The sequence below is a fragment of the Calypte anna genome, chromosome W (genome assembly GCF_003957555.1).
Source record: "Calypte anna isolate BGI_N300 chromosome W, bCalAnn1_v1.p, whole genome shotgun sequence".
Lineage (NCBI taxonomy): Eukaryota > Metazoa > Chordata > Aves > Apodiformes > Trochilidae > Calypte > Calypte anna.
The window spans coordinates 22,041,540-22,059,834 of NC_044276.1; the positions used below are offsets into that span (position 1 = coordinate 22,041,540).

The window sequence follows — 18,295 nt, forward strand, 5'->3', positions numbered from 1 at the left end:
CCTGGGCAGCAGAGCTTGTGTCCACATGGCAGCAGCTGCCTGGGGCACTGGGTTTCTCACTGCTCTGCTGCACACAGCCAATACATTTTCCCTGCCCCTCTGCCAGGGCAATGCCCTGGACCAGTTCTTCTGTGAAATCCCCCAGATCCTCAAGCTCTCCTGTTCACACTCCTACTTCAGGGAAATTTGGTTTTCAGTAGTCAGTGCTTGTTTTCCTATTTGGCTGTTTTGTTTTCATTGTGGTGTCATATGTGGAGATCTTCAGGACTGTGCTGAGGATCCCCTCTGAGCAGGGAAGGCACAAAGCCTTCTCCACGGGCCTCCCTCACCTGTCCGTGGTCTCCCTGTACATCAGCACTGGCATCTTTGCCTACCTGAAGCCCCTGCCCATCTCCTCCCCATCCCTGGACCTGGTGGTGTCTTTTTTGTACTCAGTGGTTCCTCTAGCAGTGAACCCCTTCATCTACAGCATGAGGAACCAGGAGCTCAAAAATGCCCTGAGGAAACTGATGTCTTGATGATTTTTCAAAAGGGTCAAAATGATTGACTTCATCTGCATGTCTCTCCTAATGTTACTCACTAGAAGCCCAACCAGTCTTCAGGAACGTTTTACTAAATTTTGTTGTAGATACTGGTTATTTGGATTGGCATTTTTCTCTATTTCCTTTTCAAATTATTGCCTAAACAGTAATGTCATTACTTGTGCCCTTTCTCATCCTTGATGTCTCCATGTATTATTTAACCGGGAGATTTTCACAAAGGAAACGTGTTCTCTGTGTGTTTCAACAGAATAAAGAACCTTCCAGTGATTTTTTGCCCGAGGCCCTTCCTTTGAGAGCCTCTCTGGAGCTGCAGGGCAGTGCCTGTGTGCAGAGGTGAAAGGGAAAGAGTCCTGGCACCAGGGCACTGCCCGGGAGCACCAGCGCTTGATCTTTTCCAAGCCTTTTTCCCTTTCCAGCTCCACAGTTTCCTTCTTGGGTAAGGCCTGAGTGCTCTGGCAGCTTGGTCACAGCCCTGCGGTGTGACAGTCCTGTGCCCGCAGACAGGGACAGGGCACAGGCACTGCTGGGACAGAGCTGGCCTCCAGAACAGCCCTTCCATCATCACAGGGGATCTCCTCAGCTCAGCTCTTCTTCCACACTTGCTCTCAAGAAGCTGCCCAAGGAGGCGACTCTGCAGAGATTGTTGCTGTGCTGCTGCTTTCTCTGTGGGCTCCCTGTGATGCCATCATGGTCCCAGGGGGGTTTGGGGACTCAGGGCTGGTTCCTTTGTCACTTCTTTGGTGTCCAGAGCCCTCAGGGATGGTGAATGTTGTGCAATAAAGACATCCCATGGCACTGGAATCAGGCAGGGCCCCTCTGAGCACCCTCCATGGGCACCCAAGAGCTTGTGTGGGAGGTGGTCAGTGGCAGTGAGCACCATCAGCTGGGTCTGCCTCCCAGCCTGACCAGCACAGCCCATGAACAGAGTCAGCCCTGGGCACCCCAGCCCCGTGCTCTGCAGAGCAGCACCCCCAGCTCAGGGTGGGGGGCAGCCTAGGGACAGAGTGCAGGGATGGGTGGCCAGGCCAGCCCAGAGGTGCTCAGCAGGGAGAAGGCTCTGTGGGAGCACAAACACCACCAGCTCTTCCCAGGGGTGCCATGAAGGTCAGTGGCACAGACCGTGTCCTCAGGTAACTTCACCTGGACACTAACGTCCCCTGGGAAGCCACCTGAATGCAGCACTGGGATCTGCTTCCTTCAGCCAAGGTCCACCAGCCTGTCCCAGCTGCTGGCCACCATCTCTGCCCACTGTGGCCTCAGTGCTATTTTATGAACCTTTGGCACCTTTGAGTGTTTCCTGCTGGTGGCCACATCTTGTCTTCAGTGCTGGGCTTGCTGCCACCTTCCCTGTAAGATTCAAGGACTGGGAGGTATGTCCTGAGAAGGCAACTATACCTTGGATAGGGGCATTTCTGTCAGACATGAAGGACAGGAAGGGGGATGGGGAGAATTACCTGCTGGTCAGCATCACCTCTGTCCCTGGGATGCTGATGGGGCCAATGCCCCTGCAGTGCACTCCAGGCAGATGAAGTATGAGAAAGGGATTGCTGAACCAGAGTGGGCAGGGGAAAGAAGGGCATGGGGTGTACCTACCATGCAGCAACATGCAGCAACATGACATGGTCTATCATTGTCCCTTAATACCCAGACTGGTAATGTCTGGGTTGAAGACCTGGAAAATAGCGTCGGTGGGAAGTTCACGAGATGATAAGGGTCACATGAAATCAGTGATTCAATGTTCTCCTGGCAGACAGTGATGGTGCCTCACTGTCAGGCCCTTGATCAAATGATAGTCTCTCTCTTTATAATGCCCTGTGGGGTTGTACAAAAGGAACTTTCAGCCCCTTTGTGGATGAAGCCATGCTGGGTAAGCCCTTGAGAAACCTCACCTGGTTCATCCTGCCTTGAGCAGGGCACTCAGACATGATGATGCTCAGGGGTCTCTTCTGGACTAGAATATTCTGTGACTAAATGAATCTTTCACTCCAAGAGCTCTTTGAAGACAGAAGATGGGAGGGGAAGAAGAGAAGAGAGAGAGGCAAAGTAGAGCCCAAAAATACCTCCACTCCTCTGAGCTATGTTTCTGCATTTGAACTATTGGTAGGAACATTACTTTGGTGAGCTCTGAGACCAAACCTACCAACATGGTGACCAGCAACTGTTAAACCCATACAGGGAATAATTATAACTACTTTGTTTTAAGATGCTCTGATCAGATCTGTCATTCTATCAGCCCTTTGTGCTGATAGTTGGGCCCAAATTAAGACTGTTGTGGTTGAACTCCAGCCAGACACTGAGCACCATGCAGCTCATTAACATCCCTGTGTCATTCAGGTGGGGAAAACAATATGAAAACAAAGAAACAAGCAAAAAACAATAGATTGAGAAATGAAAAGTTTTATGGCTGAAGTAAAATAGAATTAAATATTAATACTAATACTGGTTCTAACACCAACACCATTACTAACAAAAAAAATCTTCAGTTTGAGGCTACCAAAACCTTTCTCATCAGATTATCCCCTCTAGAAACATAACCTCTCTAGAGGAGTTTATGCCCAGCAGATGATTGCAGAGTGTATTTTATTGTATAGGAAATTTTCCCTTCACTTTTCTCTGCTTGCAAAGCGGGAAACTCCTGCTGTGCCTGAGTGCAGCAGTTCTCTAAGGGAGATGGGTTGGGAGCTGGTGCAAAGGAGCTGTAACATCCAGCTGCAGCCTGCAGGGGAGAACTCTGATGGGAGGAGAAGACACTCAAGTCCTAGCAGGGACGGGGACAATTTGCCACCACCACTTGTCACCACCACTTGTCACCTCTGGCTGGCAGCTGGCACTCGTTCAGCACCTCCACGTGGCACTGTGCTGCCTCTCCCCCACCCATGTGATGCCCCCCGAGCACTGCCTGGTGGGACAGCCTGGCCTTTTCTTGGCCTCAGCTGGAGACTCTTTTCACTTAGATTCCCTGGCCCCCACCTCCGCCTTTCCCCTCTTCACTTGCAGAGCCCCCAGGCAAACCCAGCGCGGCGGGGCCAGGGCCAGTGGGAGGTACGGAGGGCACGGTCGGCACCCGTGAGGCAGTGGGAGTGGGTGTCCCCCCCTTTTTGTGTTAAGTTTTCTTCTGAAGCCAGAACATTCTGTCCGTGCTGGGTGATGCCAAGAACGACCATTCCCTTTCTTAGGGGGAAATGCAAAGTGCAGCCTGCAGGGCATTATTGATGGCAGTGCAGAAAGCAGCTGCCGTAGGAAAGAGAGGCTGCTGCGGGCTTTTGGAAAGGGACACTTGTCATGCATTGCTCCTCCTGCCCCTAAGGGAAGGTGTCCTGCAGGCAGGGCAGGAAAGGGCTCGCTGCCGCTGCCCCCATCCCCTCATTGTGTGACAGGACAATCACTGCCAGCGCTCGGGGCTCCCCGCAGAGACCCCGATGATGCTGGTGCCATGGGGGGTGGGTGGGTGGGGATGAAGTGTCAGCGTGGGGACAGCAGTGAGCTGAATGAGCAGCAGCTGCTGGATGGAGGGTAGAAGTGGTGGCACGGACAAGATGGTGGTGACAAGGTGATGGTGAGAAGGCGGTGGAGGCAAATTATCCCAGAGCCTTCCCAGGGAGCCAATGAGAGCACTGTTGTATTTGGGGTGGTGAGGAACAATGTTCTCCAGAGAGCGATGGACCTCCAAGCCTTTTCTTCACTGTCCTTTTCTTCACTTTCAGAGACACTCTGCACCAATACCAATTGAATATAGAATTCTAAACTGAAAAATTAGAAAAACAGAACTTTTCAATAATTTTTTTTAGATGCTCTTTGTAATCTTCCTCCACATTGGAACCTCTCCAATTAGCTCTGCAAGTCTTGAACACTAAAAACACCTCAGGGTGAGACATGGCTGCTCAGTGCTGTAATGGGCCCCATGGTGCCAGAATGACTGGGTCCATGATCCTCAGGTACTGAGAGGAGACTGAAAAAAAAAAACCCAAACTTCTATAGAAGTTAAAGCCAAAACAAAAACCCAAATTACCTTGAAGTATTGATTGGTCCCATTGGGTCCCATTACTGACAAAGCCTCCCCAGAGACTTGTTAGAGAAGGTCACTGGAGGTCATGGTTTCAAAGAGGAAAAGGTTCTGTAAAGGTGGCTCTGAAGCCAGAGGTATTTATTTATTTATTTATTTATTTTATGGATCTGACAGGCCAAACTCTGAAACCCAGGCAATGGGAAATCAGAGCCCATCCCTCACTTGTAGGTAAGGACATTTCCTGGGGGCAGTGGGGTGTGAAGATGAGCAATAAAAACTGTAGGAAAAATGCAAACACCTCCCAACTACCCCAAGAAAGGGCAAGGACCAAACCAAGTGCAGAGCCTCAACATAAACTTCTGCCTGGTGGTAGTGATACAGTGACCATTTCTAAAGTCACCTTTCCAGACACAGACTGTCCAGACAAAGGCCATTCCCATTCCTCTCCAATTGTCCCCTTCTCTTACTCTTTGTTCATTCAGATGCCTCTCCCCTGCGTGCTGCTTTGAGCAGCAGGTTGTTCAAAGCTCGCCTGTCTTTCAGCAGCCTGATTGTCTCTTTAGCCACCTCTGTCATGATGATCACATCTCTCTTTTCCCATCTGTCTCTCTAAACCCTTTCTCATCAGATTCTTCTTCACTTTCTCTGTTGGACTTTTCTTGGCTGGCACAAAGGAAAACTCCTGCTGTGCCCATGTTCAGTCAGTTCTCTAAGGAGAGCAGGTGGGAGGTGGTGCAGTGGAGCTGTAACTTCCAGCTGCAGAGAGGAGAGGAGAAGTCTGATGCAAGGACCAGGGATGGAAGTCCCAGGTGGGACAGGAAAGAAATGGTGGGTCTGGCGAGGTGAGAAGTAAAGTTGCCCACACAGTGTCAGACCTCAGGGAACTTTTATCACCTCTTCTCTAAACTGAAAATTATGAGATGATCTGTTAAACTATATTTAAAAAAAAAAAAAACAAAAACCCCAAAAGTTCCACAAACCATTTTCCTTAATCACCGTATGAAATGTTCCTCATTAACTACAGTGGGAAAACCTCTCCAATTAGCTGTACAAGTCTTGAAGATGTGAAGAATATCCCTTGGAGAGCCATGGCCCTTTAGTGCTCTCTGTATTTCAAAGAGCCCCAGGGTGTGTTTGGTGCTGAGTCCATGATCCTCAGGTGCTGAGAGATGAATGAACAAACTGCTCCAGAAGTCAGAACGGGACCTGAAAGTACCTTGAAGCATTGATTGGCCCCACTGAGGGCCATTGCTGCCAGAGCCTCCCCATGGCCTTGTTAGAGCAGATCACTGGAGACCATGATTGCTGGGAGGCAAAGGCTCTGTAAAGGTGGCTCTGAAGCCAAGGATTTTTCATTATTTATTAATGAAGCAGTGAGGACAAACTCTGAAACCCAGGCAATGGGAAGGCAGAGCCCATCCCTCACTTGTGAGTCAGGACTCTTCCTGGGGACAGTGGAGTATGAAAATGAGTAATAAATAAAATTCTGAAACATCCTGACCTCCCCATGAAGGGGAAAAGAAGTCCAGAGCCTCAAGACAAAATTCATCCTGGTAGACCTTGGTGGTTGAGGCAGCTGCCATGTCTGAGGTGACAAAGCCCTTGGTCCTGTTGGGCCTTTCAGCCTTCCCCTGGCCACCTCTCCTGCAGGCTGCCCTACACTGTACATGCCTGCAGCTCCTTCTTTAAACTGCTTTAAAAAGGCTTTAAACTGAAGGACGAGGAGGGAGGAACCTAGGATGTCACTGATCACCCCACCATCACCACTACCACTGATCTGGGATTAAACCAGGCCTGATGACCCCAGGAGTCCAGCTTGGATTTTTCCAGGGCTGCCCTGAAGCCTTGGTGGTTATGTGAGAGTTATTGGGGGAAAAGAGGAAGGAATGTGGAATCAATTTTCTGTATATTTGTATATATTTACTATTATTTTCCTTTATACTTATTGTTTCATCAAAGTTTAGTTTCCAACCCATAAGTCTCTCTCCCTCATTCTCTTTCCTTTCTTTATCAGGGTGGGGAGGGGGATTAACAGAGAGCTTCTGTCATTTGGTTAATTGCCCACCCAGTGTTAAACTCTGACAGATTTATTGGCGCCCAACATAGGGCTTAAGCTAATTAACTCAAGCCCGGTTCAAATTTCAACTCATTTACATGAATAGTTTGAACTTTGACTTCAGTGGGAGGATACCCAGGTGGCTCCGCTGAGTGGGAATCAAACGATTTTCTTTGGAAATTTCACAGGGTTGGAAATTAAACCAATCATGCTGTACCTTTGGTACTCAGGGTATGTGATCTGTGGCTTTTTATCTGGGATTAGTGTTGCTCTGTGGTTCATTCTTGGTAAGAGCTGCTTACAAACCATAGTTGTGATATGGTCTTCAGCAGTGTGGTACATGGTACAGTGTTTTTTCACACACCTAGGAGATACACATAGGATACACATTTCATACACATAGGAAATATCCCCATAAAAAGGAAATAGACTGCCCACAGGTCAAAGCAGCCACACTTGGAAAACTCTCAGATATCAGAAAGAATTGGCTGTACGAGATGTGATCTCTACCAATGATGAGACTGTAGATCCTTATCACATGCCATGCCCTAAGCCTGTGAGGCAAATGCTTGTGCATGCTGCACTGTCCCCATTTCACCCAACACTATCAGTAATGTTATGGGTTCCTGGAGAAATGGAACCAACTGTGGGTGATGGGATTAAAACAGCATGAGAATATGAAGATGCTGTCATGGCTCCTCATCGGGCCTGGGGCTCAGCTGTAAAGGGAACAGCTGAGAAACTGCACCTACCCCATCACAAATCCCTGGTGGTGCTGTCGAGAGCCCAGGCCTGGAACTGTCTGTGTTGGGAAACTGTCTGTGTTGGGAAACTGTCTGTGTTGGGAAACTGTCTGTGTTGGGAAACTGTCTGGAAGAAAACAGACATGTGAGCAATCCTGACTATTTAGCTTTAGCTAGAGTAAGCTAAGGGCCTTGAGGCCCAGTTGCAAGGTTACTGAAAGATGAGCTATGAGAAAAAGATAAGGGAGCTGGCAGCAGAAAAGAAGAATAGCAGGATAATGATGTAGCCTGCAGAAGTTCTGTGAGAACAGGATTTGTGGTCAAGATATAGCCACCTGCAAGGTATCGTTATATAAACAAGGGCTCTATATAAAGCGAGTGTGAATTAATAATAAACGACTTCACTTTAACCATATTGGTGACTACGTGTTGTCCTAAAGCCTCCGCGGATTTTCCACATGTCTGGGACCTTGTCACAAAATCATGGAATAGGTTGGGTTGGAAGGGTTCAAGATCTTGTTCCACCCCCCTGCATAGTAATCATCATTAATTGTAACTCATTATTATGCTATTAAATCACTTTTCATAGGAACGCTCAGGGATTCATCCTTCTCCCCTTTCCCCTCCAAGGGGTTTTCAAGTGATTAAAAACTTTCCAAACTGCAACACTTGTCCAAAGGGATGTGAGCTTTGGGAATGATCACCTGGCACCCCCTCCATCACTTCCAAGCGTTACACATTTTATCACAGAATCATCAAATGAGGAGGAACTTTAGACAAGGGCTCAAAGTGACCAGACAAGGGGGAGAATGGTTTCAGAATTTAAGAGGGGTGATTGACTTGAGATATGAGCAGGAAATTCTTTTCTGTGTGGGTGATGAGACACTAGCCCAGGTTTCTCAGAGAATCTCTGGTTGCCCCATCCCTGGAAGTGTTCAAGGCCAGGTTGGATGGGGCTTAGAGCATCCTGGTCAAGTGGGAGATGTCACTGCCCATGCAAGGGGTTGGAGCTAGATGATCTTTCAGGTCCCCTCAAACCCAAACCATTCTGTGATTCATGGTTCTACAAGCACAAAAGTGAAGGTTATGGGCTGTGTAAAATACCCTCATGAGTCCCAAAGGGGGGATTTATCGTTGAAAGAAAAGGGTTAACAGCTACAAAAGTTATTCCAGTCTTAAAAACCTAAAGGGCTGGTGTAATGGGGATGGGGAGGAAGGAATGGGAGGACACACTTCCTGACCTGAGCACAAAACAAAGACCTCAGGAGCCTGGAGATAAGAAGCTGTTGAATCAGTGCTTTCAGGTGTAAACCAGGAGGACAATGACCAAGGCAGCCTTTCCTGTCCTGAAGGTTCTTCTGTGTCTTTGGTCTGCATCCCAAACCCTAAAGCCTTCTCCAAAGGCCTCAGGCTTAGGGGAAATGTCTCCTGGCACCTTTTCTGGGCAGATTTTAATAAACCAAATATCTGCACTCTGGGTGGGGATTGCTTTTTGAATCAGGAGACAACTGAAAGAAGCCTGACTGCAGCCTGCTGGAGGAATCCTGTCTCATGACCCATGGTGTCACAGCAGTTTCAGGAGAGCTCATGAAGCATCCCTCCTGACAGGCAAGGAGCAGTAATGCTCCTCTGAAGAATTGTGCCAGCTCCTGGAGTCTACAGCCCGGCAGAAACACCTGTGCCCCACGCTCCCCAGGCTCCCTGGCAGCAGGACAGAGCGGCCACCAGAAACTCTGCCTGAACAGAACCAGGGGGGGTTTGGGGAGAAAAGTCTCAGAATCAGCTCCTCAAACACTAGAGATTTTGCCAGCTGTGCTACTCGAGCATTTCAAGCACACCCAATCCAAACACAGCTCTCACAGCAGCCACAGTGCCTCTGCCATCAACATCTTCAAGCAGGGGAAAGGAACCGCTCTGAGAGCTGCAGGGCAGAGGAGAGGGGCAGCTGAGAGCAGTCCCTGAGGGGAGAATAAAGCCAGCACACTGATTTCTGGAAAACGGAATGAAGGGCCATGTAAAATACAGACCCTTTGGGGAATAGAACTTGCCTGCACTGTTCTCCTTCCCCCCACCTCCCTGGAAAAGGTATCCCAACAAGCTATCCCAAACCTCCCCCCGAGCAGGTACTTCTCATCTCACTGCACATCTCTTCATACTGGGCTCCCTGGCAGCACTCACCTCCCCAAGAACTCTTTTGCAGAAAGCAGTGTTGACTGACTGCCTCCCCACCCAGGCTGCTGGAGCACAGAGTGAGCTGCACCCTGTGAGACTCTGGGAGATGATACTCAGAGGCTGGGAGCCCAACTCCACAGCAGCACTGGCACTCCTGACACAGCCACTCTCGCAACCAAGAACTTTCTGAAGATCACAACTGGCAAGGAGGGGTAAACCAGCCTACTCCTAGAGTTTCAACAAGTTCCACTCTAACAGCTGAAATCCCTGCACTCTCACCCCACAGACCCCTCACTGCCACAGAAGCCACAGCAGGACAAATACATCAGGGCTGAAAGTACTCTGCAACAGTCATTCTTTCCATTGGACCAAAGAGCAACTGCAACATTTTTGCAGCATTAGGGTTTCTATCACTAAGCTGGAATCAAAACCCAACAGCATCAAGAGACAAAACATTGCCAGTATAAAATTCCACCCAACACTGAACAGTACTTGGCTACAAACCTTGTACCTGGCTGCAGGGAAAAGGGACTATTGATTATTAAGGAGATGAACAAGAAAGAAAAAGCCTTCAGTTCAAAGGTCTTCTTCAGGGAGAAAGAAAAACACGGCTGACGTGTAAATGAAGCAAGTTAAAACATCAACAGTGCCAAGACTCCTGTGACACAAGAGTGCAGATGGAAAACAACATCAGAAAAGGAACAGAAACAGACCATATCATTTGGAACTACAAATCAACTGGCACAGCCCTGCTCATGGATTCTCTTCAGCAGTAGTAAAGAACAGGATTTCAAAATGCTTACCCATGCCTCACAAATATGCCATCTCATGTTTACAGATAGAATGCTGACCAGATGTAGAAGAGGAAGTTTTGGAGGAAAACACATGAGAAAAAAAGTCATCCCTTAAAACATTGCAAAAAGCATGTACCCACCTTCTCAGTCTGTTTTCATAGAATCATAGAATTGGCTGGGTTGGAAGGGACCTCAGAGATCATCGAGTCCAACCCTTGAACCACCATTGCGGTTGCTAGACTATGGCACTGAGTGCCACATCCAGTCTCTTTTTAAATATCTCCAGGGACGGAGAATCCACTACTTCCCTGGGCAGCCCATTCCAATGCTTGATCACTCTCTCCATAAAGAAATTCTTTCTAATATCTAACCTAAACTTCCCCTGGCACAACTTAAGACCATGCCCTCTTGTCTTGTTGAAAGTCGTTTGGCAAAAGAGACCAACCCCCACCTGGCTACACCCTCCTTTCAGGCAGTTGTAGAGAGCAATGAGGTCTCCCCTGAGCCGCCTCTTCTTTAGGCTGAACAGCCCCAGCTCTCTCAGCCTCTCCTCATAGGGTCTGTGCTCGAGTCCCTTCACCAGCCTGGTTGCCCTCCTTTGGACCTGCTCCTGAACCTCGATATCCTTCCTGAACTGAGGGGCCCAGAACTGGACACAGGACTCGAGGTGTGGCCTCACCAGGGCTGAGTACAGGGGCAGAATCACTTCCTTGGACCTGCTGGCAACGCTGTTCCGGATACAGGCCAGGATGCCATTGGCTTTCTTGGCCACCTGGGCACACTGCTGGCTCCTGGTCAGCTTCCTGTCGATCCAGACTCCCAGGTCCCTTTCTGCCTGGCTGCTCTCCAGCCACTCTGTCCCCAGCCTGTAGCGCTGCATGGGGTTGTTGTGGCCAAAGTGCAGGACCTGGCACTTGGCCGTGTTAAACCTCATCCCATTGTAATCAGCCCAACTCTCCAGTCTGTCCAGGTCCCTCTGCAGAGACCTCCTGCCTTCCAGTTGATCGACACTCCCCCCCAGCAATGTAGGCATCTTCTCTTTTTCACTTCCTCCAGATACAGCTTTTCATACTTTTGCTTTAGAACAATGCTCTCCCTCAGGGTCCTTTCAGTGTCCAATTCCTGTTCAAGGTCTCTAATTCTGCAGAGCAGCAGCTCTCTCTCTGAATTCATCATGGTCATGGGCTCTGCTCTGTTCCAGTCTGTCCTGGGAAGCTGCCTGCTCCTGAAGCAGGTAACACACTTTTACCCACCACAAAGAAAAAGGGAACTCTCCCACCCCTCAGCTGAACCTGCCCAGTGGCAAGGGCACAGATTTCCTCCCTGAGGCACCTGAGCCTCCTCACTCCCCTCAGCAACCCAGGCAGAACCCCAGAGCTACCACGGGCAAGAATTCTTCTCCTTCAGAAAGAATCCCTCCCTCTCAGCACTGTTATTCATCAAAGCTGCTAAAGAAGGAACACTGTCTCTGTAGGAGAGGGCAGAGAGAAAAGGGTTCCTCAGAGAAGGAGTCTCCCACTCTGCCACTTTGGTGGCTTCTGTTCTCAGAACTGAGGGGCGATGTTTCTCACCTCTGCATGCAGCTGCTGTTAGGGCTTCTCCAGTTGCTCCTGGTTCCTCCCCAGGTTGGACATCTCTGCTCACTGAGCCTGAGGCCTGAGTTTGGATTTCTCCCTGCATGCCTGCCTCAGGCTCTAACTCCAGCTTCCAAAAAAGTTCATCAAGCTGTAGAGGGAGACACAAAACAAACAAACAGAAAAGAAAAGGAACTCAGCAGGATAGAAGAGAAGTCAATCTGTGAAAACTTGGTGAAGGGCTGGGCACCAGGACTGTATTTGTCATCTGCTGACTCAGTCCTAAAACCAGAGTGAAACCAAGGGCTTCCTTTTAAAAAAGAACAGCTGTCACATCATTTCTGATAGGATTCCTCAGGTTCCCAGCCCTTCTTAGTTCTCCTGCAGCAGGTCACACACCAAGAGGCACCAAACTGGCAGCATTTAACCCACAGGCCTACCTGGAAAAGCACTGGGACTATTCTGCTGGGAGATGCTCGTGTGTAGTGGAACAAAGCAATCAGACACCTCTGATTACCTAGAGGCTCATTGCCTCTAGGGTGAGGCTCTCTGTGGAGTCTCGAACCCGGGGCCTTCGGCATTGCAGTACTGGGTCTTAACCAGCTGCGCCACGAGAGCCTCACCTTGAGAGCAATGAGCGCTAGTAGCGCAATGAAGGTAATACAGTGCTCGAAGAGCTACCAGTCTCTCTCGTCTAACCCAAGAGTGAGCTAGTCTGTGGGCGTGAGTTTCACCTTTTCTTGGCCCCCTGGTCTTGCACATGCTCAATAGGGGGCCTGCTCTGATTGGGCACAGATGGATTTGATACCGGCTCACACCCACTTCTCGGTAATCAGAGGTGTCTGATTGCTTTGTTCCACTACACTCGTGTGCCCATGGGAAGTCAAACACACCCATACCTGCCCACCTTCTGGTTTCAGCACAAACACCACGTCCCATGCTTTAGAGGAATTTTTACACACTGTCACCACAGTCAGGCTTCATTATGGAACTGACAAACACACCATCTCTTTTTTCTCTACCCTGAGAAATTTTGAAATAGTGGTTCAGAACATGGCTTTTACTGAAGGAGGAAGATGTATTCACTTTAGGTGAAAGCAGCCGTTTACTTTAAAAATGTGCAGGAAATATCAGCCTTTTGTTAGGTCCCAATGGTCAGCTACAGCTCTGTCCTTCTCTTCCCCCCCTCCAGAAGCAGAATTTTTCTGTATCCATTCAACAACAAACCTGATATCCTGTCAGTCATTAAAAGAGGAGGAAACTGGCATGGTGGAAACTTGAAAGAGGCTCTAACAGAAGGAAGAAACTTCACTTATTTGACAGGAAAAGAGACAATGGATACATGCTTGAGCATAGGAGGTTCCATATAAATATGAGGAGAATTTTTTTCCCTCTGTCCCTGAGGGTGACAGAGCACTGGCACAGGCTGCCCAGGGAGGCTGTGGAGTCTCCTTCTCTGGAGACATTCAAACCCCACCTGGATCTGTTCCTATGTGACCTCCTGCAGGTGATCCTGCTCTGGCAGGGGGTTGGACTCTATGATCGTTTGAGGTCCCTTCCAACCCTAAACTTTCTCTGATTTTATTTATATCTGCCTCCATAGAATGACCTTCCCTGTCATTCAAAATAACTCTTCCAAGAGAAACACAAAAACTTGACAAACTTTTGCACTAATCATGAGCCCCAGCAAAGGCAGGTGACTTTTCTTTCATGCTACTCAACAGCAATAACCACCTCAAAAGCCCTTTGGGGAACTCTGCTTCTGGGTCCCCGGGACAAGGGAAATGTGGCCTGAGGCAGCCACTAGTGAGCAACAAGTTCAACAACATTTTCTGCATCACCTCACTGCACCGTGCCCGGGGAAGCAATGACACCATTTACAAAAGCAAAACCTGAACTTTCTCCAGCTCAAGTCGTGCCTAAGATGGGCACTGAGGGTGAACTTGGGCAAAGCCAGCTTCATACAGTTCTTCTGAGTGATGGTGGCATTCCACATGGTGGCCTGGGCTGGGTCTCCCTGCTCTCAGCCCTGACCCTCACCCATGGACACCATGTGCTGGCAGAAATGCAGATCTGCCTGTCCCCAGGGGCTGCCCTGGGGATCTGCACTCTTGGCTCATCCCCATGGCTCTCTGCTACCAGAGCTCTGCTGCTCTTCTTGGGGAGGGGGTGTGGGACTGCTCCTGCCCCTGGAGCTCATGGACCCTGACAGCCTTGTGGGGACTCTTCCCATTTCCCTGCCTCTACACAACAGCAGCCCTTGAGGTGCCCTTGCAGAGACTGCTTTGCACATCACCTTTTCAGCTTTACCCATCAGCAGAACTGCTTTGCTATTGGGCACACAACAGGATCTACAGGCAGGACCTGCACGTCACCTTCCCCCCACAGCAGCTGCACTACACCTCCATCTGTCAGCCAACTGCCACAGAAAGCCAAGGGACACAATTCCGGAGAATATTTCATCAGATTTCCCACCCAACAGGCCAGTATCTAACAATGGAAACAGATGCCCCCACTGAAGCAAAGGCAAAGAGGTGATTTTGATTCACGTTTCTTCTCCCTCTTGCTGTTCTCTCAGCCAAACCAGCCAAGAGCTGGCAGCTGCCCTGAATTTGTACTTATATTTTTACCTCTGCAGAAAAGGAGAAAAGGGAAAGACTGCTCTGGCAGCTCTTTCTTGTTTCCCAGGCACTAGTTCATTTGCCCCCTGTTCCTTAAGTGTTGGGGAAACAGTTCAGAAATATACAGGTTGTGAGCAATCCTGACTTACTTCAATTTAGGCCACATTGGGTTAATGGTTATTGAGGCCTAGTTAGAGGCTTTCTGAGAATGAGCTACTGGGAAAGAGATAACTTAATTGGCAACAGAGGAGGAAAATAATTATGTGAGAAGAATCTTTCCGTGAGAATGGTATGTGTAATTGGAATACAAAGCCACCTGCATGATAAGATGGTGTAAACAAGGCTTCTCTATATAAAGTGAGTGCAAGTTGCTAATAAACGATTTCATACAATCATATTGATGTGCACATGGAATCCTTAAGCCTCCGCAGATTGTTTTCCCACACTTAAGTATGTTTTTCTGCAAGGTTTTTAGGCTCCCACTACCCTCAAAGCATGCCGCAGCTCCTCCAGAAACTGAACTGGAAGCATGAAACATTTTACCCTGCCCAGAAACGCAGGGGTCAGAAGATGACCAGAAGAAATCCAGGAAAACATGGGCAACTGCATCCTTACTCAATGTGGTCAGCTGATAGCAAACCACACCAGCAACTCTGCCTGATACAACCACTCCAAAATTTACACACAGGGACCTAGCTAGCTTTTATCTGCTTCCTGGAGGATCCCTAAATCACAAGGGAGTCTGAGCCTGAAGAGCAGGAATAAGAGAAACACCTGAATAGAGAAGTACTCAACAAAAAGGTGAACAAGGGGGTGCTGGGTATTGGCTGGTCCTCTGGAGGGTTTCCTGGGCTCACCTGTTTCAAGAGTTCATTCTTTCTCCTTCCAAGAGGAGAACCGTGGTCTCCAGGGTGCAATCTTGGCTTCAGCCTCTTTTTCCTCACGCTGTGCAAATCCTTTGATGGCAGAGATGGCACAATCTGCTTTTGCAGCTGTGAAAGCAACAGTGACAAAAGGAAAAACTTTTCAGATCAGCAGTGCTATTTATGCTGCTACCCAAAGGGACCAAGATTTGCCTAGCAGTTCCAGCACCAAAGTGGAACAGAACCTGCTAATTCAGCTCAACTATCTAGAACACAAGTTTACTGGATGCTTTAGCAGCACTCTGTAAGAAAAAGCAAAGTAGAAAACACACAAGCCTCTCATGTACCTGCTGCTGGTGCTGCTCCTCTGCAGCTGCCCGTGAAGCTCCTAAGCTGGTCATCAAGTCTTCCAGGTGGTCATGAATCTACAAAAGCAGTAAAAGAAGCAAGAAGACACACTCTGACTTTCCAGCCTGAAAGTTCCAGACTCCTCCTTACCAAAAATGAATACTACATCCACCTCTTCACCTCTTTATTCCTATTATATCCAACACCAATGATCAAAATGGCCATAGTTTGAGGGCACTGTAAAACTGGTTGCAGTCATCTCCTCTGCTCTTTTCTTCAAGGAGAGGGAGAACACCATGTGGGACACAAAGAAACTTTAGTGGAAACCATCAGGAGGAGCTTTTCCCACCCACAGGACATCTGAAAACCATGCCCTGTGAACCAAAGGGGAAGGACCAGCACCCTGACTGCTTTCCCTCTCCTCTCCTCAGCAGCACTACAGCAAAGTCACACTTTCACAAGCAGTCTTCACCAGACCCCTCATACACCAGTTAATACAAAAATGATTTTTTCACACAGACCACAGCTGAAAGCACCTTATCCAAGCTAAAACCAACCACTGAGCAGCAGCAGTGGGGAATTCCAAGGCTTGCATGGGCAATGATACCACAGGCATTCCTCTTCACTGCTTCAGGAAAACAAAGGCACACCAAGTGGCCAAAAGAAAAGCAATTCTGCACAGCAAAAGCTCTGGGGAGTCTGTTTTCCAGCCTGGGGATGCCAGTCAGGCCTCTGGCACAAGCTGCTTGCCATCAATAGCCCCTGGGGAATTCCCAGGACAGCAAGTGTCTGAAGCAGCATCTGAGGCCAGAAAGGGCCTAGGGCAGACAACAGTCACACCACTGGATTTGGGACAAATCCTGCACTTTTAGAGCATTAAGGAGCATTTCCTGAAGTACCACGGAAAACTCTCAAAACCAGAAAGCTGGGGACAGGCCAGGATGCTGTCCCAGCAGCCTGTATGCAGGAGAAAGCAGGAACTGAGCTCCCCTCAGCTCTCCAGGAAAACCTCATCTTAGCATTTCCCCACAGCAATGGGTAAGGAGGCTCAGGAGCTCACAACAAGGCAAGGTGAGGACCAGCTTACTGAGGCAAAGGCTTGCAGGGTTCCCTCAAGGGCTTCAATCATACGTCTTTGCTGCTGGGCTGTGCCTTCCAGTCTGGCATTTTCCATGGAAAGGCTTAAAAAGAAATACAGGCCTTATTAGAGAAATCCACCAGAGCAGCAATTCTTAAAGAGCAGCAGGGGAAACACAAACAAAAGCATCTTCAAAACCATCTGTTAACTTGCTGTGATGCAACGAGGCTGTGCTGTGGTTTTCACACAACCCCAGACATCTCCAAGGCGATCCCACACAAACCCTGCATGGGGGATGCTCCCGCACGCCACCCAAGGTGTCCCAGCAGCGGCCCACAGCCCCTCACTGATTCTCCCTGTCGCGGCGGTCGATGCCCCAAAACTCGATCCACCAGCGCCAGCGCCTCAGCCAGGCCAGGTGTCCGCGGGCAGCCGCGCGGTGCAGCCTGCCCAGACCTTGGTACTGAGGCTCAGGGGCGCCGGTGCCGGCAGCGGCAGCACCGCAGGGCTGCCTAGGAGCGCTGCCAAAGTGGGGAAGCTTCTGCTTCTTGGTGAAGAGCCCCATCCCAGGAGCTCAGTGAGCTGCGGCACGGGCACAGCCCTGCGGGAGCAGCGGGAGGCAGCCGGCTGAGCCCGGGGGGGTGTAAAGGGGAGTCAGGAGAAAGGAAGGGCAAAGGCAGGGGCAGGAGAGGGAGGAGAAAGGCAGGGATCAGGCGGGAGCAAGGAGCAAACCAACGGCGAGGAGCAGGAGCAGCCAGAGAGGCAGAGACCAGCGCAGCTCAGCACAGGAGCCACAACGGCAGAGTCACCACCAACGGGAGTTGCCAGGGCAACGGTGGGCGGGGCCGAACCACCTTGGCGGGGGGGAAGGGGGTAGAAGGGGCCGAACCAATCCACGGGGGGTGGGGGGAGGAAGGAAAGGAAAAGGCATCTGAGAGAAGCTGAGAAACTCTCCCCCACCTGAATGAGTCATACAAAGAATTGTTCAGTTCTTCCCCTGAGGAGAGGCTTCTTCATAACCAACTACAATGAGCAGCCAGAGAGGGTAAAAAATAACCCTTCTGGTGTGGATGGTGCCCAGCTGGCTGTACTTAGGATTCTCAGAGCTAGGCAGTGACCCTCTTTATTGGTGTATGGTGGCTTTTGGTATCAAATACTGTGCTGAATGCTGTGAGCTCTTTGCCACCAGCTTATCCAATCTTTGCAGTCTGCACAACCACTTCTTGTCTCTCACCACATCTTTCAATGGCAAACTAGCTTGCTCTGACTGCACAGAGCTCACTGCAAAAGTTTCACTGCCATTGTACAAGTACAGGGTGTTTCCCTAGACAAGTCTAACCCATAACTAGAGGTAAATGGACATCTAGAATTCTCCTGGCCTACCAGGAATTACTGGCAGGACAACTATCTTTTCCCTAACTCTGGGGAAAATGTTAACACAAATATTAACTGTCACCATGCCACATGTGTCACACCCAGCTACACAGACAATCACCTC

General features: G+C 49.4%; 1 long non-coding RNA gene across 1 annotated transcript in view; it reads left to right on the forward strand.

Annotated features, from left to right (window-relative positions):
• LOC115600070 overlaps positions 1-18,295 on the forward strand; it is a 308,606-nt gene that overhangs the window by 233,576 nt on the left and 56,735 nt on the right. The window lies entirely within an intron of this gene.